Source organism: Lissotriton helveticus, chromosome 10 (assembly GCF_964261635.1).
Source record: "Lissotriton helveticus chromosome 10, aLisHel1.1, whole genome shotgun sequence".
NCBI lineage: Eukaryota > Metazoa > Chordata > Amphibia > Caudata > Salamandridae > Lissotriton > Lissotriton helveticus.
The window spans coordinates 439,312,702-439,340,458 of record NC_136071.1 but is presented as its reverse complement, the minus strand read 5'-3'; the positions used below and the strand labels follow the sequence as shown (position 1 = coordinate 439,340,458).

Below are 27,757 nucleotides of genomic sequence, written 5' to 3'. Positions count from 1 at the left end.
CTGTGCACGATAAGAGGGGCCAAATTCTTTTTTGTTCTCCACTTTCTTTCAGACCAGATCTCCAACCTTCGACAGCCAGCCATCTACCGGAATCTGTAGTGCAGCATCAGTGGCCGAGGGTAAATGTTCTTTTGCAAGACTGTCACGGGTCTCCTGTAAGTCCTGTAACTTAGTAGAATGATTATCTACGTCAAAGGTGGCAGCTGCTGCTGCCATGTCTAGACCATCAAGGTCTGGAACAAACATTTTGAAGCCAAAGAGCATTTTGTATGGGGTCCGCCCACCCAGAGATCTTCTATGGAGATTATTTAGTGCACGTTGCACGCTATACAAGTGGGCTAGCCAGTTCCTGCCAATACCTAAGACTCTAGCTGTCAAGGATTGCTTTAAATCACTGTTTATTCGCTCCACAACTGAGTTGCCCTCAGGCCTGTATGGAGACGAAAATGTTGCCAGTACCCTAAAGACTTCACCGCATCCTTCTACGCCTTAGAGGAGAACGCTAGAACTTGGGTCAGAATAGAAGGTGCCACATACAAAAATTCCCACAAAGACATGCAAATCCCTGATGACATTTCGAGCGTCAGCGCTACGTGGTGGCCAGACCCAAATGAAACGTGTGCACGAATCAACTGCAACTAAGATGTACTTATAAGCAGTATCTGAAGAAAATGGACCGCACTGATCAAGATATACACAGCTAAAAGGTCTATTAGAAATGCAGAACTGTGTTTGTGGTGGACGTGTAACTGTAGAAGGCTTAATCTGCTGAGAAATGTGTCAAGATAGTACATAATTACGAGTTTGTTTATATAAACCACTCCACCAGTAACGTAGCTACATGATAGAAACTGTCGCAGACACGCCAGCATGGGCCGAAACCATGCCTTTGTCTGCGGCTGTTATCAAAGAAAGTGTGCGGTCCACGTTGGGACTCAACCTGTCTCCAACGTTATTTATTCTTACATAAGGAACTCGGTCGGGACTTAAATGATAAGTATACTTGTAAGGGAACCCTTTAGGGTAATTTCCACCCTTCTCAGTAGCAGCAAGAGCTGCTAAAATATCATTATCAATATGAGTCATGGATCTTGTAACTGCTGCAACTGAACATGTGGCTACTGTAGATTTGGCTGCTTCATCAGCCAAACTGTTACCGACAACGTGTGTACCTACATGCTGGTGGCCAAGAGTGTGAATCACCTTTGTGAGATGCAAACGTTCTTTCAGATCTTCCACACAAACCCAAACCAACTTACGCTTAATTGCACTGCCCTTGAAATCACAATAGTCATTCTGAGACCAAAAGAACAAGTTGTCATTGAAAGATTTAAAACAGTAATAAGAATCACTCACAATAAGAGTAGAGATATTAGAATCAGCAAACTCAAGAACAACACCAAGGCGCGCAGCTCGGCCAATTGGGCGGTGCAGTCACAGAGCACCTGCGAATGTACAACACTGGACTTGAGCTCACCGTTCACCATGGTACCTGCCACTATAGCACAGGCTGCTAAATAGGCATGCTTAGACACGGTGGCCGGTTGCTCTGAACCATCGGTGTGAATGATACAATCATACTCCTCAAGCGGGCGCATTGACAGAGGAGGAGGATGAACAAATTCATACTGCAAGAACTCCTGAGACTGAAGAGAGGAGTCAAAGATAAACGTGACATCAGGAGATGTCAAAGAAATAGCCCACTGTATCCAACGGGGATGCAAAGCCTTAGAGTTTGGTACATTTGCCTTCGTCACTGTTTTAAGAGCAGGGCATGGTGTCACCACCAAAATGCGTTTTCCCTGTGCCAGTGCGCGCTCCAACAGGACCGCCATCTGTACAGCTGTCAAGACCTTTTCAATGGTGGGAAATCGCAACTCGGCAGAAGTGTATAAATGCGATTTGTAAGCAATAGGTACTGTGTCACCTTCATTAAACGTCAAGTAAGTGAAACAAACTGCACCTCGACCAGAGAGAGCAGAGGGTGAAGTTGGGGGATTTCCTATCTCCATCCCTGTCTGTGCATTGTGGGGTCCCTCAGGGGTCGGCATTAAGTCCGCCCCTTTTCAACATCTATGTGACCCCACTTGCCAGACTCATTAGATCTTTCGGGATGGAGGTAGTTTCCTATGCCGACGACACCCAGATCCTCGTCTCTCTCTCCCAGCCGGCCAGCACGACTGCCTCCAATTTTAGATCTTGTATGGAGGCAGTCGCTCAATGGATAATTCACAATTCATTGAAACTAAATGGGGAGAAGACGGAGGTCATGGTGTTCGGAGGAAAGGAAGAGATATGGTCGGCGAACTGGTGGCCGGACTCACTGGGAGCCTGTCCTGTCCCTGCCACTTTGGCCAAAAATCTAGGAGTTCTTATTGATCCTACCCTCAGCATGCGTCAACAGGTCAATAGAACAGTTTCAAGCTGCTGGGGTATAATCTATGTACTGAGGAAAATTAGACACTATCTCTCCCAGCAGGCGAGAAAACAAGTCGTGGTCGCACTTATTGGCTCCCGTCTGGACTATTGCAATGCGCTGTATGCGGGACTAAACAAGGGTCTGCTGCAGCGCCTGCAGTTGGTCCAGAACGCGGCGGCCAAATTTGTATTAGATCTGCCCAGACGTGCCTCGGCCACCTCTGCCAGAAAATCGCTACACTGGCTCCCCATTGAAGATCGTATTCTTTTTAAAACTCTGTGCATGACCTACGGGGCCTTGGCTAGAGGCAGTTCTACTGGGATTGGATCCATCCTGTCCCTCTATAGCCCCTCTAGGAACTTGCGCTCCACCAACACATTTTTGTTATCAGTTCCACGCACCCGTAGAGCTAAATGGGGTGGCAAAGCTTTTTCTACCCTAGCATCTAAGTCGTGGAATACTCTTCCGGTGGAACTTAAGTCCCTTCCCACCATGCAGTCATTTAGAAAGGCTCTGAAAACCCGGCTTTTCGCGAAGGCATATTTGTAGTTGTGTTCTGCCTTTCTGTTCTTGATTTGTTTTGTTAGGCGCCTTGATGCCTTCGGGTTTTAGTTGCGCAGTATACATTTTATTTCATTCATTCATTCATTCATTCATTTCATTCATTCACCTGGAATGATTCTTTTTACCAGGTTTGTGTGGTTATCACGTGTTAACAATTATTTAGATTCAAGAAGATCAGACTTCAAAGACTGCAGCATAGTTGAATGTTCTGGAAGCCAGCCATCTTTAGAAAATGTTGGTTGGATCAGAGCATAAAGTGGCATGATACGCTGGGCATATTTGGAAATAGAAGTACGACTGAAATGCAAAAATCCCAGCAATGATTGAAGTTTATTCAGGGTTGTCGGAGGGCGTACACATGCTCAATTCTCTGAGGAAGTGAGGCGCCAAGCCTCTACCTTCATTATTGAGCTCATAGCCCAAAAACAACACTGTGTACACTGCAAAGTGAGATTTTGCAAAGTTGAATTTGTAACCATAGTCCGCAAACAAAATAATGATGCGGTCTACTCGGCACAGATGTGGCCATAATTCGTCATCCGTGAGATAAATATCCTCAACGTACAAATACGCATCTGGGTCTATACTGTCTAGCAAAGAGACAACACATGTGGGAAAACTCCAGGGCTGTTGTTGTAGTCCATAGCTAGTTGCCTAAATTGTTTTTGTTTACTGCCGGCTGTGAATGCGGTCCATTGACTGCATGCCAGAGATAAATTGTGACTAAAAAAGTCATTTGAAATGTCAAGGGTAGTTTTATATTTTTTACGAACAACACTGTCTACAAGAGCAGAACTGTGGGTATTTTGTACAGCAAACGTGTGACAATGTGAGTTTAAATGTCGGTAATCCAAAACTATGCGTACGACCCATTGGGTTTTTGTAACGGTAAAAAGAGGGTTATTCATTGGTGACCCGCATGTCTCAGTCACTCCTTGATACTCTAATTGAGTGAGAATCTCTGAAACGGGACCTTTCTGCTCCCGCAGGAAGGGATATTGGGGTTGAGGCTGTGGCATTGACCGCAAGGGTATCTCATGGGGTGGAGAATCTTTATCCAAGCGCACATGAGTACGGTACAGAGCCGGTGCAAGCACCAAAGCCCACTCTTCCGCAAAGGCCTCTGCACACTCCTTGGAGACGTTCTTTGAAAAATTCGGAAGTATCACCTCCTCCAGTTTAGGAACTGCAAGAACAAAAGGTGGGGGCCAATCTGTTTCTGCTAATAAAACTTCCTAAGAGGAGGTTAGATTTTCCCACAAAATCCCTTTAATGACACGCTGTACCTCACCTTCAATTAAAAGAACTATGTTATATAGTCTGTCATGGGGAGCTACACGAGTGTCAGCAGTCTCAACTGTAATGAAAGTGTCAGTTGCTGTCGCCTCCAGAAATGTACGTAGTGCCTGTCGCTCTATGGTAACTTCTGCGGCTTTGTCAAGCAGAGTCACTGCCCATGTTAAATTCAGGAGTCGCTTTCTCACAGTCTGTGGCATATCTTATTGTTAAAGATGCAACTTTCTTTTTCTGAAACTGGGGGCGTTGATGAGGAAAATCATCTTGTTTGCCCTTGCCTTCCATGGGACGAGGATGCTCATGTCCTTGCAGTGCCCCTCGACCTCTGCCGTGATCTTGGCGTTCCCCTCCACCGGCTTGTGAGCCTGAAGTTTCCTGAAAAGAAGGAGGAGAACTCTGATCAGGAACCTGAAACCTATCATGAGATCTAACTCTCGGCGGTCGCGCAAATCATAAGTGCACCCAGAAGACATGGGTGTCGGTGATGCAGCACACGACCCCTGTTTCTGTTGTTACTTGCCCTGTTTTTTAGCTCTCCAATTTTTCTTAGACGAGGTTGGACGCTCGTCTTCATCAGACTGAGACTTCTGTTATGTATGCGTTTGAGGTGGTATTTTAGCAAAAGGCTTAACACCCAAACTATTGCGGCCAATGGTCTTATAAGCCTGAGCCATAATTTTTGGTAATTCGCGTGGCTACTCATCCTCAGGGATAAGAGCCAAGGCATCAGCTACTTGAAAGTTCACTGCATCTCCCTTCACGTTAGCAAGGATGAGATCAGCAACCACGTCGAATACTCCCACCAACCTCATACCCAATTCAACTGCCGCTTCAGGGCCGTGCTCATCTTGAACACGCTTAATCTTGGAGGGGAGTACAGTCATTGATGGAACGCCGAAACACTTCGCATATACCGCCGTGAACGCCTTTCCCCAATTGTTACAACCGGTTAACTGGAGGATTAAGTCTTTCTGCAAACTAATTGTCAAAGTCCTGTGTTTTTCCACAGGAGAGGTATTTGGAAATACCGCCTCCAGCTGGTCAAACTTTTCAGCAAGCCAATAAGGCAAATCAATCCTTATTCTGTGGATACTTGCCCATTACTGAATTAACCATAACAGGATTGATAGTCACCCCGCCAGGTCCAGCTGGTTGCGCAGCAACTCCAGGTGGTCCCACCTGGGCGTTGCGAGAGACATATTGTACAACAGTTCTGTGCACCCTAATCAAGGAGGTGTGCAAGAACTGTTAGATGCTGTGGATGTGGTGTGTACCCAGCAAAAACAGACCAAGTGGCCCCATCTAGTGATAAAAGGCCTAAACGGATCGGAGTCACTGGGTGTGGGAGGGCGCCATTAAACCAAATCTGGGGTTGCCATGCTGACAATGGAACCTCAAGAGTCCTATAAGGCCGATATACATTAGGAAGGGCCGTAGGAGTGTATACATGGAACAAATTGTCGGTTCCATCTACGGCCAGAAAGGTGACCCAAGAATAAAATACCTCAAAGTGGTGAGCCAGGTCAGCTCCAACCCCAAAGATAAGTGCCACACCCACCTCTGGCACTCCGGTCAGATGATGACGGAGCGCAAGCACGGCTATGAGCCGGAATATCAACCTAAACCATGAAGTCAAAACACAGTATAGTAGCGCAACAAAGGGTTAACAATGAAGAAAAAACACCTTTTAATAACATCAAGCTTGAAAAAACCTATATAAACATCAATATAGGAGGTGACACCATCACAGCTGTTTCCGGAAACAGATGAGAGGGAATTGTGGACAAGCATAAGTACTACTCAAGCGTCTCGCAGATAAGAACCAGACCAAACGTTGGGTGCCATGTTGCAGAAAGTTTACATCTTCGTTCAAGCACAGTTCTCCCTCTGCAAAGGTATTCTTCAAGTGCCTAACATGCTTGCAATGCCTTATTAAAAGCACTCGATTTTCAGTAGTGCAGCTGTGTGTGTATTATGTCTAACATGCGTTGGACTGACCAAAGCAGATCAACGAGAGACATTGTTTTTCGACCCTGAACACGATATGCATACGAGACCCACAGGGTACAGCAAGAATCGTGAAAGGTAGACGGTTCTCATGTGGATAAGCACAAGCACTGGTTTTGCGAAAACAAAGGCATTTAGAAACGTGTGTAAAAGCGGCAACATGGCAGCCAAGTGTGTTTTATTTCACCACACCTTTTAAAAAACGGTCCTGAGGAACGCCAGAATACTCTAAGGCACTGGCTGAAACATGTCGACCATCTGAAGGACGCAGGGGGCAGTAACTCGCCACCCTTACGCGTCCTGTAGCCTTACTTCTAACCGCTGGTGACGGCCCAGTTATTAAAATTTAATTTACCCTCGGGTACTGGGACCACCACCAAGCCGTTTTAAATCACAACTCACTCAACCTCACTCACTGCACTCTCAGCAATATACCAGCTCCGCTGTAATCAGGTGTCGTAGCACACCCGGGACATACTAGGTGTCACTGGGTGGGCCCGATGATGAAGCATGCCACCAACTAGGTTGGTGGGTGAGGGCTTCATGAATACACCAACAAGGTGCCCGTGACAGAACTAATTAGAGTACTGCAACACTTTGGTCAACTTAAGCTAGTCCTCTTTGATTAATCACATATAAACCCTCGGGGACTCGGACTAGCTATCTAGTCCTCTCTCTCCCTCTTGTTACATGCATAAATAGGCATTCTGTCACAGGGAGGTGTAACCACCTCCCAGACAGGATTTAGTGTATTGGGGCTGGGTGGGTGCACTCTTACAGTGCCAGAAAGTCTGCACCTGGGGCACATTTGATGTCCCCTTGCATAGTCCAGCTCAAACCAGTTCCAGGAGCCATTTGCTCCTGCTCTGGCGTGAAACTGGACAAAGGACATGGGTGTAGCCACCCCTCTGTCCCATAGGAGGGTCCACAGAATCTTTCCAACCCCTTCCCATGGGTATAAAGTGGGTTACCTGATCACAGGACTTTAGATTTTACCTGGACAAGATTCTGCTAAGAAGAAACCAAGTACTTCGACTGCCTGCACAATGTTGGACGATTGAAGAATCTCCCTTGGAGTAAAGGGGTTACTCCCCTGCAAAAGCAGGCACCTAAATGCAACTGACCAGTTTGCTTCTCCCAAGCTCCTGAGGACTCCAAAAATTTCAGCAACACAGGAGGTGGGTTCCTGACGGTCCCTGAGGTCGAGCTGCCCTCTCAGTGATTCTGAGACCAGTATCCCTTATGGGGACCGTGCAACCCGAACCCCTGTGCCCCGTGTACTTTTGCAAGTGCATGTGCTTAGTGATGCTTCCTGAGCCTGTGCTTTGGACTCCGTGTAGGCCTGGCCCGAGCAGTACTTGCACTGAACATTTCCGGCCTCCACAACATGAATGTCCTGTGAGCTGGTGCTTTGCAGGCAGGCTTGAGGTCTCCTCGCGATCCCTAGTCCATTGGCCTGTGGGTCCTGGCGAAGGTCACCTTGTTAATTCTTGGGCTTACCTGGTAGCTCCAGAAATGCCCTGACTCCACAGTGCTTGGAGCGTCCCCTGGACCTTGCTGGTCCACACCGTAACCTGTTTCCTCTGAATGTGTGGGTTGCAGTTGCCAAGGCTTGTTATTGCTCCAGTGTGAGAAGTTGGCCTGATATGCAGTGCTCACTATTCTAGTGATCACTATGTATCAGTCCAAACAACCCTTATTGATGATTGGTTGTAAGTCAACCTTATAGACCAGCTATCCTAGTAGCATGGATATGAGCAGTCTAAGGCTAAGACTCTAGAGGGCGTGTTAAGCCAGCTGTTTTACCATCACATTACCCCTTGAACACCCAGTGAAAGGACACCACACAAGTTGTTATGAAAATAAACAGTGTATTTATTTATAACAAGACTACCCTGGCTCTTTATGAGACAGGGAGCTAAGCACACAACAAAACTCTTATAAAAATACTTAAGTTAGCACAGTATATACAAATGCCCGAGGGGCACGGGAAACCATATACTCAAAAAGTGGAATGCGAAATTACTAGCAGGTAAGTACAGTACTAATAGTCTTTGGAATCGCTAGGACTTGACTATAGAATCGTTAGATTACTTCTAGGAGGCCCAGGGGACTCGGGTGCAGAGTGTGCACTCTCACGCGGGATGCGGGACAAAGTCTATGATAGCTAGTAAAGTTAAAGTTAGTGTTCACGGGCGAACCCGACCTGGTAGGAAGAAAACGACAGTGGATCCTGACCCTTGGATAGTGAGGCTATGCTGGGGCACCGAAATGCCGAAGTTACCTAGCCCAGGGGCTGCAGCTGCATAGGTCTCAAAAGACGTCGGGAATCCTCGTAGACGAACCAGGAGCCTGGAAGAAAGATGCTGGCAGGCGACCAGTGAAGAGAGTTCGAGTTGATCCAAGCCTGGATCTGGAAGATGGATGACACCTGAAAGCAGAGGGGACCAAGTTTGTGACTACTAGCCAGTAGTCAGGGGCACCAGGAGGCACCGGAGGGTAGTCACCTCGACTAGGTGAGTGGGCGACGCTGTGCTCTGCAGATCTCACGGACCAGGAGGCGTTGTCGGCGACCAGGATGGAGGGGCGAGCTGTCCCACAATGGATGAAGCTGTCGGCGTCGAAGGACCCAGGATTGGGCAACAAAGCCTTGGCTAATTCAAGCCCACGCGGTGGACTCAAAATGGCGTCTCGAGTGGACCAGGAGGGTCCGGGGTGCTCCTCTTCTGGAAGGGAGCAAGAACCAGTCTGGAGCAACCAGACCAGCAGCAGTGATGTCGTCGGGCGTCGTTCAGGAGGCCACAAGCCAGCGGGCTAGTAGCCAAACAACGAGGTGAGCAGCAAAAAGCAGAAGGGCCCAACGCCGATCGTGGAGATGCTGGGGGGCTGATCTTCGGTGCTGGAGCTGGTCAGGGTCGGGGCTTCTCGGACCCCAAAGCACTCGCCAGTAGATTACCCGGCGGGCTTGCTGTGCAGAAGTCGTGCAGTCTTGGCAATAGTCGGTCCCTTGAGGTCTCGTCGCACTCACGGTTCTCAGCTTGGCTGTAGAGGTGAGTAGAGGTCGGAGGTGCCAGGGAAGCCGGGTCTTGTCGAGCTGGGCAGTCGGATTCCGGAGGAAGGACTTGCAGCAGACCGCAGTGTTCTTAAGGTGGTGCCTGCGGATGCAGGGTGACTACTCCTTAGTCACAAGGGAGAATCTTGAAGAAGAAATCTTGATGTCCTTTCGTAGAAAGTCGTGTCTTGATTCCAAAGATGATCTAATTTGGAAGGGGGCCTGCTCCTACCTTTATCTGGGAAAAGGGGGCTGGCACGCGACTAAGTCCTGCCCTATGGGTGGGACCAGGAGGGGGGTGGTTACACCCCTCTCCTTTGGCGGGCTTTCCCCAGGCCAGGGGCTGGAGTGCCCCTGGAACTGGTTTCAGCCGGCCTATGCACAGTGAGCACCGGGGTGCCACTTGCAGTCACCTTCCTCTGAAGCCCTGCCTACCTGGAATACACAAAACCCTGTCTGGGACGGTGCTGGCACCGCCCCTGGCAGGAAACCCTTTGTCCTTGCCTCCTGCTCTGGGAGGACTCCCAGCAGCAGGAGGGCAGACTTGTGTCTCGGTGGCAGCATCCATTTTGTGGATGCTAAGGCTCTGTCTGACTTTAACCGGGGTTACAGGTTACATACATGTCGTGTCCCTCTAGAAGGGTGGAATGCTAACCCCGTCGCCAGAATTGGCGAGGGGTTAGTATTCCAATTCGTATGACACCTTACTCGACATGTTTTGATAAAGCGATACCAGAGTTGGCATATAACCGCGAGGATTATAATGCACTTAAGAGTATATGGTATGCGATATCATGGAAACGGCTAAGGGATGGATCCCGAAAGCCGCAGACAGGCTCAGCTCATGCCAGAGCACCATCTCACACGATTCCAAGCACTCTGCCTTCAGGATTGTTAAGGCCTGCCATAGGAGTGACTGATAGGAGATCTGTGTGTCCATTTTTAGGGTTAGATATAGGTATACTATATCTAAAGCAAAGGGTGATTACACCACCTTGCCCCAGCTGTCAAGCAGCCAGTTGTGTCAGATTTGGATGGCCAGCCAGGGGTGGCATAATACATGCTGCAGCCCCTGGTAGGCCCTGGGTACACCTATGCCCTGGGTACCTAAGGTACACTGTACAGGGACTGATAAGGTGACTCAGTATCCAATTAGATATGTACCTAAGGTACATGGAATCCATTTTACAGAGAGAGCGGTAGGCCTGGGGTCCTGAATAGCAGGGCCCCAGGTCAACTAAGTCAGAAAACCAGCAAAACACCAGGCAAAAAGTTGGGGGCAACCATAGTCAGGGATCTACCTTCCTACATCCAGCCAGACATCGACCCCTCAGCTCTGGACATCCTTCGTGGGACAGCTCACATCCAAAGTTTGGTCATCCTCGACATCTCCTGGTCCACGTGGCTGCAGAGTCAAGCAACCCTTCTTCATCCCTGAAGCACTCGACATCGGTGGGCATTCGACTACCGAGCCCCTGGTCACCTGAAGTGACCCAGACTCTGTCCCCTCTGCTTTCAGGTTATTCTCACCTCAAATCCAGGCTTGAATTCCACCGGACACTCTTTGCCCTCCTGGCAGCAGGACTTATTTGCAGCTCTCCATTGAAAACAACGAAGGTTTCCGACACCACTTGACCCCATGCACCAGGCTCCTCTGGGATAGGTAACACGGGTACTTTGGTATTCACAGGTGGGTTGGCCTAGAACCTCCTAAGTTCCAAAGGGTTTGCACGAAGTCCTCTTAAAAGTGTCCTTAACTTGTAATTTTTCAACCGCGACTTTCCCATAGAGTTGTACGGAGCACGCGTCTGTGTTTCCACACTGCACCCGTCCTCCATGGGCTCCCTGTGTCACTCCTCTGGGTGGTTCCTTGGGATCCGAACGATTCTACGTGCTCTAGGCACTGTGTCTAGTGAAGTCGTTGATGTTATACCATTTTTTTAGCATAAGGTTCGGTCTCCCCCGGAGCCCACTGTGTATTTTGCTATTTACAAATGTTCTATTGATTTACTATTGTGTGCTTTGTGTCCTAGTCACGTGTAAAGACTAGTAGAGAGTGTTAAATTAATAAATACATATTTGTATATAAACACTGTGTGGTCCTTTTTTCATTTAATCATTATGAGGTGATATTCTGGTAAAACAAGCTGCTTTACATTCCTTCAAGCTAAAGCCTGAAGGCTGCTCTCCATAGCTACCACTAAGATAGCTTTCAATAAGGTTATCTTTGACCTCAGACATCATAAGGGTCGTGTGGCCTGGTACAAGGTGCCCACTCTAACTAGTGGACAGCATATACCAACCCACCTTCCCACACAAACCTATACACGAAATGCCCCATATGCTTATCACCAATATTTTCAAATCCACTATACTGTTTAAAGGATGTATGACGTTACAACGCACACTTTTACAACGCATATCTTTAAAACACATCCATTACAACGCACACTTTTACAACGCATACCATTACAACGAATTCTTAAAAAATACCTTTACAACGCATTCCACTACAACGCATACTACATTTACAACGCATACCATTACAACGCATTACATTACATTGCAAATAAGGTAAATGTTGGATAGTGTAGGGGTTAAAATTACTATTCTAACTCCAGGGGGTGCAACAGTAGGGAAAATATTGGATAGTGTAGGGGTTAAAATTACTATTCTAACTCCAGGGGGTGCAACAGTAGGGTAAGTATTGGATGGTAAGTTTTGCGTTGTAATGGTATGCGTTGTAATGACTGCGTTGTAATGGTATGCGTTGTAGTGGTGTGCGTTGTAGTGTCATGCGTTGTAATGACTGCGTTGTAAATGTATGCGTTGTAATGGATGTTGCGTTGTAAAAGTTTCGTTGTAATGGTAGTGCGTTGTAAAAGTTGCGTTGTAAACGTTGTATACCCTGTTTAAATACCTGCAACAACCTTTCGTAATACGCATGCACTGACTCTTTTGGTTTGTAAGTTGTTCCATCTATTTTAACCCAATCTGTTTCTTTCTGGAAATTTGCCTTTCAAGAAAGTAATCACCTGTTGATACTTTTTCATCACATCCTCTGAAGGTGCACCTTTCTTTGCGTCTCTAGGATAGTCTTCAGTCGGCCAATCAACAGTAATTTTACATTCCATCCACAAATCAGTTAGTTTGTCAAACAAGCCATCCAAATCTTTTAACAAAACCTTTGAAACTTTCAAAACCTTTCTTCCTGCTTGTACCATTCAACTGGTTTCTCCCTTAATCTAGGAAAGTCATTCGTAAAAGACAAGATATCCTGTCTAGTCCAAGAAACTTGTACATATCCACCACCAGGAACTTCTCTCATTGGACACATTCTTTCAACTTGTTCTGTCTCCCTTAATGGGTTAGTGGATGTTTCCTTTGTAGCTGCTTCATCCCTTTTTCTTGTCCATCTACCTCTCCATCGGTCTACATCTCCCCATTTCTTTAACCCCTTGCATGCGCAGCAAATTTTTGCGCTGTGCAGGTCATTTTCATAGTGGGTGGGATTCGGACGGCCCCCGGCTGTCGTGAGCACACGCCCACCGTGACTCATCACGGCCGGGGGCCATCATGAGCATGCAAGGGGTTACCATATACATAAATTCTTTTATCTGTAATCTCCTTCCTGACGCATTCAAACTTTCAAAATACGATATTTTTGATTTTTCTACATCTATTCCGATTTCTGAAGCCACCTCTACTATTTTCTCATGAAGATTCTTTGCCCTCCAAGTTATACTTTTAAACCAATTCCTCATCTCCATATGAACCTAATATGTCTGAAATTATTGTGCCAATAATCATTTCCTCCAAATCCACTCTCCACCTGCTTACATCTATATTTTGTGGTTGGGGTTGTTTCTTTTCAAATCCTTATGCCCACACCTCTAAGTCTTCTGGCAAAAACCCAGTAGAAGTCCCTGCCACTGGAGTGACAGTTGGTACTTTCCTCCTTGTACCACCGGTTGAAATTCTCTTCCGGGTTTAAGTCACTGTCTCAGGATTTGAGAGATATAGTAACGAGACATTTTAACAGCTCACACTAGTTTGATCTGCTAACATCACTACCTCTTTTCTACCACTATTCTGTGGGACTGTGACTGTTTGTAATTTCGGGGTATCTCGTTTATCACCATACAACGGAATAACAGGACCAATTGTTACTGGTACTGTCAACTCTTCAGCATTCAAACCTAATTGATTTATTTTCTTATTTTTTATTTTGTCTTATTCAATGCATTCCTTTCCTTTTCCTGTAATTCTCTGGTAACTGTTGGATCATATAAAACCTGTGGACTAATGGAGTTCCCATCATTGGCGCACTTGGGGTTGTATCTCTAGCATTCTCTTGATAAGTGGGAGGTCTTAACTAAAATGTCCTCTAATAACTTGTCATCAGATTCATCACACCCTACTCCTGTCATACCTATATGTTTCGTTTTTTATTTACATTTACTCTCTACTTGATCTTAAGCCATCAATACTGGATATAAGCCCTCTGTTACTACAGCTCTTCTCATCTTTTCATCTGATCACCTTGAGTGTCAAATGGGTATCTGGGTAAAAATCCTCTATTAATTCTCCTACCTCTTCTGTGTTTCTCTTGCTCAGATGCCTCAACTTCCCATTCCTCCAAAGCGTCATACTGTGTAAATGTAGGGTTTGGTTCTAATGCATTCATTCGATTTCTCAAATTCTAAAGAATCCTTACATTAAACGTACCATGTTCGGGGAAAGCTAGAACACCATCACCTTTCGTATATTCTACCCAATTTTCCAACCAAACACACGTATGATATTCTCGTTCCATCATCATGAAGGAAGCAGGCGAGTTAGGAGGTGGCATAAGAATTCCCTCCCTAGTTACTACATGCTTGTCTTTCTTAAAGAAATTTTTGATTTTATTAATCAGTTTAATTGTTCCGATTCCTGAGACTAACTATTTCAGCAGGCAAAATCTAGAAACTCTTCCGTATTTTCATGTATTCTATTTGCTAATGCTCGTCCTATACCAGCACGATCACACCAACAGTCCAACTAGAGCTCACTACGTATTCTTCCACATTCAATACCAGTACGGTTCTCGTCTAATGGCCAATCAAAGCTCACAGTACACTCACTTATCTGGCCAATGCCAGCGCGGCTCTTTGTGACGTCAGTATTGCTCCTACTATTGACCCTCCCTTTTCAATCTGCATTTGTTACACGCCCGCTGTCTCAACCAATACCAGTGCGGCTCTATGTGACGTCAGTATGACTCCTGCTACTGACCCTCCCTTCACAAGGTAATATGGCAATGTATTTTTTCTCACTTTTCTTTATCAATTTCTGTTAGTAACAACATGAAAACAGCGCTACTCTGTCTGCTCCACTAAACCAAGGATAGTTTCTTCACTTGCTTCAAAGAGAAAGTTTTTCCTTACATTACGAGTAAAAACCACTGTTTACCCTTCACTTAAGCTCGGGGAGGATCTATTACTCCTCTAGGGATAATCATCTGTCGGTAAGTCCTAAGTTTCACAGGTGGACCCTTCGCTAGCACTCACACTCTACTCTCTACTCTTATACGATATAGTCCCTAATATAACACCTACAGCCCTCCGTAGCTTTTAGGTATTATGACAACAGACGAGTAACCTTCTGCAGTGTAATTTCCTTACGACACTCTTCTAAATCCCATTCCCGGGATTCCCAGGTAGCTCCGCACCTGTACTTCTAGACAACATAAAACGCGACACTAACTTTTCATGGTAAACATATAGTTAATAATCACCAAACTAATCAATAATAACCATCCTCTGATACCAGAAAAACTGATCCAGTGGAAGGCCAGGGATGAATACTTCACAAAACAAATATTTAAATGGGGCCCATACACAGTTACCCAAATGCTCATCCACACTCCCTGGTAAATCCGCTGGGGGGATCAAGTTTTATAGTTCGCCTAAGTTCTGATTAGTAAATTCCCTGTAACCACAAACAATTTGGAATAATATTCAATGCCTAACTAATCTTCACAGATTAACACTCTTTCCTCTGGTCGATGAACCATTAGTTGAGTTAGTTGATGGTGATATTAACAGTTATCTAACTAATGTGTAGATCTCAGTGAAATAACCACAGACTCTGGGTAGATTCACAAGCTTTATCTAAGATTCCAGTCATAAACTGAATGCTCATTAATACAGATTCACAGTGCAAACTGCATCATTCTTCACATGGGAGAGAAATGTTTTCATTTGGCAATATGATCAATGACGCAAACACATCCAACAAAACCAATGCATAAGAGTGGATAGATGAAGAGACAAAGGATACAAATCAAAAATATATTTGCAAAATAATATGCAGATTTTGAGATAGAATATTATTTACCTATTAGAAATACTGAAAACCAACCCTCTGGCCAAAAGACTGGTTGGGGTCCCCTGAGTTAGGATCAGGATACAAAGACTATAGGACCGGATCAGGACAGGGCAGATACTTACTAGACTTCTCTACAAAATCGACGCACCAGGGCGCTTCCCTCTCTTACACTCTCTCCCTCCTGGATTCTCTTCCGGAATCTTCGAATCTAATCAGGCTGTTCTTTGGATCTGAATCTTCCCAGACTGCTCTCTCTCTTCTCTCTCAACCCAGCAGCAGCTCTGGCCTCTCTCGATGCTCTCTTAATGTTGCTTCACGCTCCCTTGTCTAATCAATCACTCTAGTTATAGTCTTATTTCTACATGTCCCACCCTCGAAAGTTGCAAATATTAGTAAAATACGAAATATGATTGGACGGGGCTAGGGGAGTTTTCATCATACTATGCTGACATATTCACTTTTATTAAGGTACAATTGTCTCGCGAACCCTTCCCCTTTAGCTCTTTCATAATTTTCATTTCCCATACACTTATTGTTGCCATTTTTATAATACTTTCAATACAAGCTTCATAGATGAGGGATACATCATCTTCACTTTCCCACGTCTTCTGTCCTTGGTATCTGGCAGCTGTTCAGCTTCCGGTCATCGAGTCACAGTATGAATCCACTGAGCATGCGTGACTCATTGTCATCCAGCACCATTTTCTCCTTCTGTCATAGGTGTAACAGGCCCAAATGCACACTAATAATAAAAGACTCAAACAAATTTTATTTTCTTAATCATGTAATTCTCACTGTTCACCACCCACTTCTACTCTATCCCTTGTTATTATTATTTGTTTGGGCAAATGCTTTAACAACAGCAACTTTTTTTTAAAACTCAAGCAAGCAGATGCCGGGCATGCGGTCCCTCGACACCACGTTAGTCCTTCTTGCGCATGCGTGAGATTTTTCCCTCTCAAAACGAGTTAGCAACGTTATCTCTAGGTAATTCTGGCTTGCACATGCGCAAAGCGTTTTTACAAATTAAAGCGGGATTTAGTCGCATTGCATTTTACTCTTTATTAATTAAGCATGCATAAAGCTTTCCCCTCATGTTACGGTGTCTGGTGTTTATTAGTTTTGTCTCATCTACAGTTTTAACGATTAATAAAAGTTAATGAAGGATTGTTCCGAGCAAGTTTCTTTTTCTCTAACCCTTGCTCCATTAGTTGTGCTCGAAACAAACAAGTTACTTACCTTCGGTTATGTATTATTTGGTAGAGACACAGTCTAGCTGCAGATTTCTTAACTTTTGAATTATCCCCAGGCAGCAGACTAGATCCAGAAATATTTCAGCTGTCCCTCTGTGCGCCGGGGGACGGCGCCTCATGACTCTGTGAGGATGTCGACACCGTTGTGGCATCAGTGGAGTCATAAGTCCCCTCCGGCGCACGGACATAGGTTTCTTCTGTGAAACCTTTCGCGCTAAAAAGCGGATCCACTATAGAAACAGGCTGTGGAAACAGTGTCCCAAAAAAGATCAATATATCTTTAAAAACATAATTATAAAATGGAAATAAATGGTATGATAATACCTAGATAAGGCCCATAAGTAAAGACCCACTGGTGAGACGAAGCAATTGGACATGAAGGCATGGGAATACTAAATCAACATTTAAGAAGTAAGACCAAAAGGTCCATTGAATCACACAATCACGTGAAACAGTGATCACTGGTATATAAAACAAATACTGAAAAGGGTACAACTCTTACACTCCAGATTGTTTGCAGAGTGAGGAGGATGGGCAGGGCGTTAAGGAATCTGAAGCTAGACTGTACCTCTACCAGATAAAACATTACCAAAGGTAATTAACTTGTTTATCTGATAGAGACAGCTAGCCACAGATTCCTTAACTTTTGAATTAAATACCATAGCTATACTCACCCAGAGGAGGGTCTGTGACCTAATCCTACCAAAGCTCTCAAAGAGAACCAGCTGGTCAAAATTCACCACAGACCAGACACACATCGAAATGTAATGAAAAAGAGCATCACTCGCTATAAAAATGGTGGCAATGACCACACACAGTGTAAATAAGAAACACCGCAGGCACAGAAAAAACAAAGTTTTCCAGGGGAACAGGATCATACCCTGTCAGAAGACATCTGACAATAGTCAGACAATAATAATTAACCTTCAAGAGTAAGTGTGATAAGCTGGCCTGGTATATGATGCCCACTAACGTATTTAAGAGGTCCTAGGCAACCTTAGAAAGCTCTCTAAGTGGTAGCTGTGGAGAGCAGCCATCAGGCTTAGTCCAAAAGGAGTGTAAAGTAGCTTGTTTTGCCAGAATACAATCTTATAGTATAGATTAAGTGAAAAAGAACAGCACAAAGTAGTTATACAAATATGTATTTCTTATATAACACTCTAATACATAGGACTATCTCCTACATGGAGATATGCACAATGCACACAATACTTTAGCAAAGAAACAGTAAATAGCACAAAATACACAGTGGGCCTGGGGGGTGAGGGGGGGGGGGGACCAAAGCATATACCAATAAAGTGGAATAAAAAACATGACTCGGGTCAAGATAAAGTCGAGAGGACGTAGAAGTGCTGAGGACCTAAGGAACCACCCAATGTAGAATGAGGTAGAGTGAGAGCGCACGTTTTGGGTCCAGCCAGTGGAGCATCTCTTCCTCTTTCGAGGGATGCGGAGACTGAAAGGTGGGCAAAGTGATGGTCTGCCTGATGTGAAAGGCAGTGACAACCTTTGGCAGAAAATATAGATGAGTCCTTAGAACAAATTTGTTCGGATGGACAGAGAGAAAAGGATGTTTAGAAGAAAGAGCCTGGAGCTCACTCACTCTTCTGGCAGAGGTGACGGCAACCAGGAAAGCAGTCTTTAAAGTGAGAAAATTAAGAGGACAGTTGTGAAGTGGCTGAAAGGGAGCACACATCAGCTATGTCAGAACCAGGTTCAAGTCCCACTGAGGCATTATGACGGGAACAGGAGGAAAAAGATGAGTAATGCCTTTTAAGAATCTATTTACAAAAGGGGACTTGAAAAAGGAAGGCTGATATGGAAGCCGTAAAAAGGCTGAAATGGCCGAGAGATAGCCCTTGAAAGGTGCTCAGAGCAGAGCCCTTCTGGGACAAAGAAAGGAGGAATAGAAGGACCTCTGAAAGGGGGGCAGAAAGGGGATCCACAGACATTTCTGTGCACCATGCCACAAATTTATTCCACCTGAGGGCATATACCGTCTTAATGGAGGGACGCCTGGCTGCCAAGATGACATCACAAACTTCGGGAGGCAGGTCAAAAGACGTCAACAGCCGCTCAATCTCCATGCAAGGAGGTGGAGGCTGGATAGGTTCGGGTGGAGGACCGTCCCCTGCTGCTGCGATAGAAGATTCTCCCGAAGAGGCAGTCGGATCGGGGGATCGATAGCCATGCTGAGTAGCTTGGGATACCATACTCTTTGAGCCCAGTCCGGAGCCACAAGAATGACTTGGGCCCGGTCATGCTTGACCTTCTTCAGCATTCTGGGTAGAAGTGGTATAGGCGTAAAGGGGTATAGTAGACCGCAACTCCACTCATGACGAAAACTGTTGCCTAGTGAGTGCCGCCTTGGAAATTCCAATGCTCAGAACGGATGACATTACGCATTCTCTTCGGTGGCGAATAGATCTAACCAAGGTTCTCCCCACTGCTGAAGGAGACCTTGCACCACATACAGGTTCAGACGTCATTTGTGATCCATCATGCACCGGCGGCTGAGTTCGTCCGCCCTGGCATTCAGAGAACCTGCCAGGTGTTGAACCACCAGGGAAATGCCCTGATGTTCTAGCCATGTCCAGAGTTGCAGAGCCTCCTGACATAGGGTTGATGACCCCACCCCGCCCTGTTTGTTGCAGTACCACATGGCGGTGGTGTTGTCCGTGAACACCTGCATTACTCTTACCCGAACAGAGGGAAGAAATGCCTTCAGTGCAAGCCGGATTGTCCAAAGTTCCAGAAGGTTGATGTGGAACCCAGACTCCGCCGGAGACCAGAGTCCTCTGATCTCCGCTTCTCCCATGTGGCTGCCCCATCTCAGAAGGGTCGCGTCCGTCACAACAGTGTGTTCCGGGTGGGGAAGGAAGAGGGATCTGCCATTGACCCAATCGGGTTTCGTGAGCCACCACTGCAATTGAAGTGCAGTGCCCTCCAAGATCTGGACGTGATCGGACAGGTTGCCCTGATGTTGTGCCCACTGGAACTTCAGGTCCCACTGCAGAGCCCACATATGCCATGATCCACTAGCAGGATGCAGGAGGCCATCAGGCCCAGTAGCGGGAGGGTCATTCTGACGAAACCCGGGATAGAGGCTGAAAGATCAAAATCATAGCCTGAATATCCGTCCTGTTTCCAACGGAGACGGCCGCTCCACAAGCTGATCCCCGCCCTACCTGCCTGGTGGTACCGTATCGCTTGACCAACACACTGCGATCTGCTGCTTAGCGTCGACTTCTGCTTTTGCCATATCTAGCATCGCATCTGCATCGTAGCGCTTATTTGCCTGTTTACATATTGCTTTATTCAAGCATCGCATCTGCATCGTACTGCCTGTTTGCATATTGATTCGTTTAAGCATCGCATCTGCATCGTACTGCCTGTTTGCATATTGATTTGTTTAAACATCGCATCCGCATCGTAGCGCTTAATTTTGTGCACTGGCATTTAGATCGCGTCGTCGCTGACTGTGCCCCCAATCCTGGTCCGCTTTGGCTGGCAGACATTTTGTGATTGTTTGTTGTTGACTCCCTGACCGGATATCCTCACAAATCCCGCCTCCCAGCTGCCCCTCCCTCGCCCCTCCCCCTCCACTATCCATTTATGACAGATGCTTATGCGCGCAGCGTCCACGCGCAGCGGTCGCGCCCCAAGCGCGCCGAAGGTGCGCCAAAGGTAAGCCCGTCTACGCCCGTCCGCGCCTGGACCGCGCCCAGCGCCAGACACCCTGGTCCCCGCCGCACCCAGCCCACTAGACTCACATATGAGGCCGCAACTCTCCTCGCCCTCAACCCAGGACGCACACCACAATGCTGCGCAGCTGCCCCAGGACTCACCCATGGCCCATTCGCCTGCCTCTCCTGCAAGTTCAACTGCTTCAGGACCCTCACCAATTTCACTTCCCCCATACACAACTCCGACTCCAACCACCTGAAGTGCATCCTGCTTAACACCCGCTCGGTCCACAGACACGCAACTGAACTCTGGGACCTACTCGACACTGCATCACCGGACATCGCCTTCCTTACAGAAACATGGATGAACACATCATCAGCACCCGACATTGCCATAGCCATACCGGACGCATACAAGATTATCCGAAAAGACCGCACCTTTCAAACAGGAGGAGGCATCGCCATCGTCCATAAGAACACCATCAAAATCACGACCAGCTCCGATGATAATCTTGCTACCGCCGAACATCTCCACTTTCAGATCCACACCGACCCCAGGACCACACTCAGAGGCACCCTCATCTACAGACCACCAGGGACCCGTAAACAATTCTGCGAAGACATCACTGACTTCATCAGCCCACATGCCCTCACCTCCGAGAACTACATTCTACTGGGAGACCTCAACTTCCACCTGGAAAAGAAAAACGACAGCAACACCACCACCCTTCTGGACAACCTGGCCAATCTCGGACTCAAACAACTTGTTGACACCCCCACCCACCTTGCCGGACACACGCTCGACCCTATATTCACCTCCAGCAAACACATTGCCTTCGATCGCACCACAGCTCTCTATTGGACGGACCACAGTTGTGTTCACTTCAGCTACAAAACCACCCTGAACCACAACCAACCACAACCTATTCCTCGAAGAAACTGGAACAAAATCACCTCCGACCAACTCCTCACATCACTCAACCAAACCCTCCCACCCTCTCATTGGACCCAAACCAAGCGGCCACCAATCTCAAACATTGGATCACCCACAGCGCTGACAAGTTAGCACCCCTGAAAAAGCACCAGATCAAGGCAGCCAGCAAAAAGGCCCCCTGGTTCAATGATGACCTTAAAAAATCCAACAAGCTATGCCGCACCCTGGAGAAAACATGGAGAAAGAACCCAACCACCGACAACATGGCCACCCTCAAGGCAGCCACCCGCAAACACCACCAACTGATTCGTTCCGCCAAGAAATCAGCATTCAAGGATCGTCTCGACAACAACACCCACAACAGCAAGGAACTTTTCAACATCGTCAAAGAATTCACCAACCCCACCGCAGCATCTAACGATATCACTCCCTCCCAAGACCTCTGCGATGCGTTATCCTCCTTCTTCTACAACAAAATTGCCGACATCCACAACAGCTTCGAGAACACTCCCTGCGATCAACCCTCCCCATCCCCCTCAGATCCTACTCCGCCAACTATCTACCTTAGCACCTGGAACCCAATCACCACTGAAGACACCATCCGCCTAATGAACTCAATCCACTCTGGCTCGCCAACCGACCCCTGCCCCCACCACATCTTCAACAAAGCTGACTCCATCATCGCACCCCATCTCCGTGATGTCATCAACTGCTCGTTCGATTCCGCCACCTTCCCGGAGAGCTGGAAGCACGCCGAACTCAGCGCCCTCTTGAAGAAACGCACAGCGGACCCCTCTGAACTTAAAAACTACCGACTCATATCCCTCCTCCCTTTCCCGGCCAAAGTCATTGAGAAAGCCGTCAACAACCAACTCGCCGCCTTCCTTGAATTTAACAACTCCCTTGATCCCTCTCAATCCGGATTTCGAGCCAAACACAGCACCGAAACCGCCCTCATTGCGGCAACAGACGACATCAGAACACTACTGGATAACGGAGAGACAGCGGCCCTCATTCTACTCGACCTCTCCGCCGCTTTCGATACAGTCTGCCACAGCACCCTTATACAACGCCTCAGCAACATCGGCATACAAGGAAAAGCCTTGGACTGGATCATCTAATTCCTCTCCGGGAGAACTCAAAGAGTCCGACTCCCCCCATTCAACTCAGAGGCCACTGAAGTCATCTGTGGAATACCACAAGGATCATCACTCAGTCCCACCCTCTTCAACGTTTACATGAGCCCACTCGCATCCATCGCGCGCCAACACAACCTCAACATCATCTCTTACGCCGACGACACCCAATTAATCCTTTTCCCTCACCAAAGACCCTAACACCGCCAAAACCAATCTTCACGAAGGCATGAAAGAAGTAGCCGATTGGATGAAACATAGCCGCCTAAAACTCAACTCAGACAAAACGGAGGTGCTCATCCTAGGATCTTCCCCCTCTGCCTGGGACGACTCTTGGTGGCCTCCCGCTCTGGGCTCAGCACCCACACCCACAGACCACGCACATAACCTTGGCTTCATCCTAGACTCCTCTCTCTCGATGTCCAGACAAATCAACGCAGTCTCATCCTCCTGCTTCAACGTACTTCGCATCCTCAAAAAGATCTTCCGCTGGATCCGCCTCGAGACAAGAAAGACTGTCACCCACGCACTGGTCACGAGTCGACTGGATTATGGTAACACACTATACGCAGGAATCACAGCAAAATTACAGAAAAAACTCCAACGCATCCAAAACGCATCAGCGAGACTCGTATTGGACATCCCTCGCCAAGATCACATCACCGGACACCTAAAAGACCTCCACTGGCTCCCCATCAACAAAAGAATTACGTTCCGTCTTCTCACCCACGCACACAAGGCCCTCCACAATCTAGGACCCGAATGCCTCAACACTCGACTGTTCTTCTACAAACCCACACGCCAACTAAGATCGTCCAATCAAGCCCTCGCCGCAGTCCCGCGCATCCAAAAATCCACCATGGGTGGCAGATCCTTCTCCTTCATGGCGGCCAAGACCTGGAACTCGCTCCCCACTCACCTCTGCCTTACTCAAAACCACATCTCCTTCAGAAAAGAACTTAAAACCTGGCTATTCGACAAATAATGAACCCCTTCCCCAAGCGCCTTGAGACCCTCTGGGTGAGTAGTGCGCTATATAAATGCCTGAACTTGAACTTGAATATCCCAGACTTGCTGCTTGGGAGGATAAACCCAAAACTGCGCTAAGTCCAGAACTGCGCAGATGAAGAGGAGCTTCTGAGAGGGAATCAGGTGTGACTTCGGCACGTTGATGGAGAACCCCAGCAAATGCAGGAGGTCGGCCGTAGTCTGGAGGTGGGGAACAACTGCCTGGGGCGAACCCGCCTTTAACAACCAGTCGTCAAGACAGGGGAAGACTTGAACCCCTGATCTGCGCGGACGAGCTGCGACCACCGCCATCACTTTCGTGAACACCCGAGGGGCGCTGGTAAGGTCGAAGGGGAGCACGGTAAACTGAAAATGCTCGTGACCTACTGTGAACCGCAGTGGGCCAGCAGAACGGGGATGTTGAAATATGCTTCCTGCAAGTCCAACGCTACTATCCAGTCTCCAGGGTCCAGCGCAGACAAGACCTGAGCTAGCGCCAACATCTTGTACTTCTCCTTCCGGAGGAAGCGGTTGACATTCTTGCGGTCCAAGATAGGACGCAGGCCCTTGTCCTTCTTGGTGACCAGAAAGTAGTGGGAATAATAACCACAACCTACTTCTGGCCCAGGAACGCGTCCAATGGCCCCCTTGGCCAAGAGGGCGGTGACTTCCTGCTGAAGAAGCGCAAGATGGTCCCCCGACATGCGGTGGTACTGAGGTGGCATGGCTGGAGGGGTAGTCTCGAATGGGAGGAAGTAGCCCCTTCGAACAATTTGCAGCACCCACCTGTCCGAGGTGATGTTGCGCCAGTGGGGGAGATGATGGCGAATTCTGCCACCTACTGGCGTTTGATGGCCCTCAAAGGTCGGACTAGGAAGGCTTTGAAGTGGATGCAGCGGGGGTGAAGGTGGACTGACTCGCCCTCTGGCCCCCAGAACCGGCTCTGCGGTTTCCACGTCCGCGCTGAGGATGTTGCTGCGCGGGCCTGTGGTGCTGAAACGAACGTGATGGGGCACCCCTTCCGTGGCCACAAAAGGAGCGAAAAGGAGCGAAAAGCAGAAGGCGGAGGAGGGCGAGTGGCCGACAACCCAAGGACTTGGCTGTAGCCCATGAGTCCTTAAGCGCTCCAACGTACTATCTGCTTTATTGCCAAAAAGGCGAAAGTCATCCAAGGGCATGTCTATCAGAGTGTTCTGGACTTCCCCTGAGAAGCCAGTTGTCCTCAGCCAGGCGTGGCGCCGAAGCGCCACCGTCGTGGGAATCGCCCTGCCCAGTGAGTTGGCGGTATCAAGCCCACAACGAATGGTGAACTTAGCTGCGTGTCTCCCAGCTATAGCTTGGGAGAGTACTGTCCGTGCCTCCTCCGGACGGTTGGGCAGCACCTGCGCAACGGTGTCCCACACAGAGTGAGAATAATGACCCAAGAGGCATGTGGTGTTCTCTGACTGCAGCCCTAAGCTGGCAGATGAAAACAGCTTCTTGCCAAGCTGCTCCAGGTTCTTGGATTCCCTATCCGGAGGTGCGGAAGGGAACACGCTCTGGGAAGCAGAGGCTTGGACAACCAAGCTCTCAGGAGTGGGGAGTTGGGAGAGAAAGAGGAGGTCGCCCGGAGCTGGGCGATGCCTTCATGGCCACGTTCCTGTCCACAGGAGCCTCTGTGTTGGGCCTGGACCAAGTGCCCAAAAGAACGTCCAAAAGTGCGTCGTTAAAAGGCAGCAAGGGCTCCGAAGAGGTTGCCGCCGGCTGAAGCACTTCTGTCAGGAGGTTAGTCCTGACGGCCACTGTAGGGAGTTTGAGGTGAAGGGCCTTGGCCGCCCTATGCAACACCACTGCGTAACTGGCTCCCTCCTCCATAGCCACGGTAGGAGGAGACCGCATGCCAACGTCAGGTGAGGTGTCAAGACCACTGGCATCCCCCAAGTCCTCTGCCCAGTCCGGATTATAGTCACACTGTTGTGTGAGAGGGTCCTCCGACCCCTCCCAGTCTTCCCACTCCTCCTAAGTCTGCGAAAGAGGCTGAAAATAAGGAGGTTAGACATAGGGGGGGCTATGACTGCAATGGAGGCAGACGTGTTTGGGTATAGCTCTAGAGGAGGCTCCCCTACACAGGCTGCTCTCTCCATGTACAATAATTTCTGGAGGCTGCGATAACAAAGAGAGAGCACAGGACATTCTGCTGAAGCCGCAATGTAAATTCTAACTCACCCGAGAACCGCTGCATGGAACCCGACTGCGGAGGCTGATGGCTGTGTGGTCCCGGCTGGGCAGGCTCCGTCCACTCTAGTCCGTGGTCTGGCCCCACCCACTTGGCCGAAAGTAATGGCGTAGTCCCGGCGGGACGACAACAAAGAACGCTGCCTGCATGTCCTAACTCTGCCCGCCGGTGTGCTGGTTGCCTCGAGGGGAAATGTGGCTGAAGCCCTCGCTGGACTGCCCGACTGCCTTCATCTGGGTCTCACTGCCTCGATTGTAACCTGCAGCGCTGCGAGAGGCGGCCCGCGTGTGGAGAAAACGACTGGACTGCCTAACTGGCCGCTGCCCTTGCAGCAGAACTCCGAGGTGCGACTCCCCTCCTCTGCTGTGTGCCCATGAGGGACTGCCCCGCTGCTGTGCGGTCACGGACGCGGAGACTGACGGGGCATGTTCGGAGCCCCCATGGTGTCGCCTGCTTGTTCCTGAGCTGCGCCCACCCTCTACTCGGCACCCGGCTGGCGAGAACCTTAGGGGGACACAACGCGTGTGGGCACTGCCTCAGCCTGCGCGGCTGCTTGAGGTGGAAGAGCCCCCGCCGACGCGCCGGAGGAGACTGCTAATGGTACTGATTGAACTGCCTGCCCTCCACTGGCTACACAGCGCTGCCACGGTACGTGCAGCCCCTCCACCGGTAAAAAAGGTAAAGATCTGCCCAGGATTTCTCTTTGGTGTACTGGCTGGTGGGGGAGGAGAGGCGACTGGAGCCCTGGCTACCCTGCTGGCGGGCCAGGGGGTGGACACTATTCACTGCCCTACCGATACCTACTGCAGGAGGGGCGGCGAGACCCCACAAGGCTGCGCTATTTGGACAGGCACAGTTGCTGTCATCCACGCAACGTGGATTTGGGGCGCAGACCCCCCCTAAGGGATTGCCTGCCGCACTTCACTTTGTAGACGGCCACATGTTATGGTAGATGGCGCTAATGAGTGTATCTACGCACTGAATCCTATCCATGGCACATGAATATTGAGCGCCCTGCCAGTATTTCTGTGGGGGCTAGGGGATGCCAACTCGGAATCCTGTGGCTTGATCTCGCCTGCTGCATGAGACCTGTGCGACTGCTACATCATCACGGCTGTGATCGACCAGGAGCTGCGGCACAACTCTAATACCCCGCCTGTCGGGCCGTGAGGAGGCGGAGAACCGCACGCGGCTGCCCCAGCTCTTGTGCGGATTACCTGGTTTGCTCCAAGAGGCGCGCTCACTGCTGCCCAATGTGGGGTATAGCACCAGCCCTCCCTACGATCTCCTGCTAAAATAAACTGAAGCCCTGCTCCTCCCTGGGGCCTGGATGACAGGATGGGCAGCTGGCGGACTGGTTGTGCAGGAGCCACGAGTGAGTGACAGGTTGGGCCCCGAGGCCTTAGTTGCTAGCCATAACACATCGGCAGGCTGCGGACTATGGTAACTGACCTGCGGCTCACAGCACTACTCCTACCTTAGTGATATTGCACTTTATACTCGCTGGACGTGGTGCACTGGGACGGGGGGAACGCAAATCCTACCACCGCCGTCCAAGTCTAAATTGGAGAAGATGGCGAAACAAGGACTCACGGATCAGACCGCGAACAAGTTGGATGCAGTACTCGCTGCCATGGAACGACTGGAGGAAACACTCAACAAGACCGCACCTCCCTGGAATCCAAAATTGATAAGGTAGCCATTGACCTTACCCAGTTGCACGCTGACAATCGAAGCTAACAGATCGCACTACTGCTGTGGAGTCTATGCTTGCTGACATCAAGTCGCAGGTGACACAGGCAGACAAGCACGTGC

General features: G+C 48.5%; 1 protein-coding gene across 1 annotated transcript in view; it reads right to left on the bottom strand.

The window, feature by feature from the left end:
• The window catches only part of LOC144784260 (mitochondrial Rho GTPase 2-like), a 1,917,079-nt gene that overhangs the window by 464,814 nt on the left and 1,424,508 nt on the right, over positions 1-27,757 (bottom strand). The gene's annotated exons all lie outside the window — the stretch shown is intronic.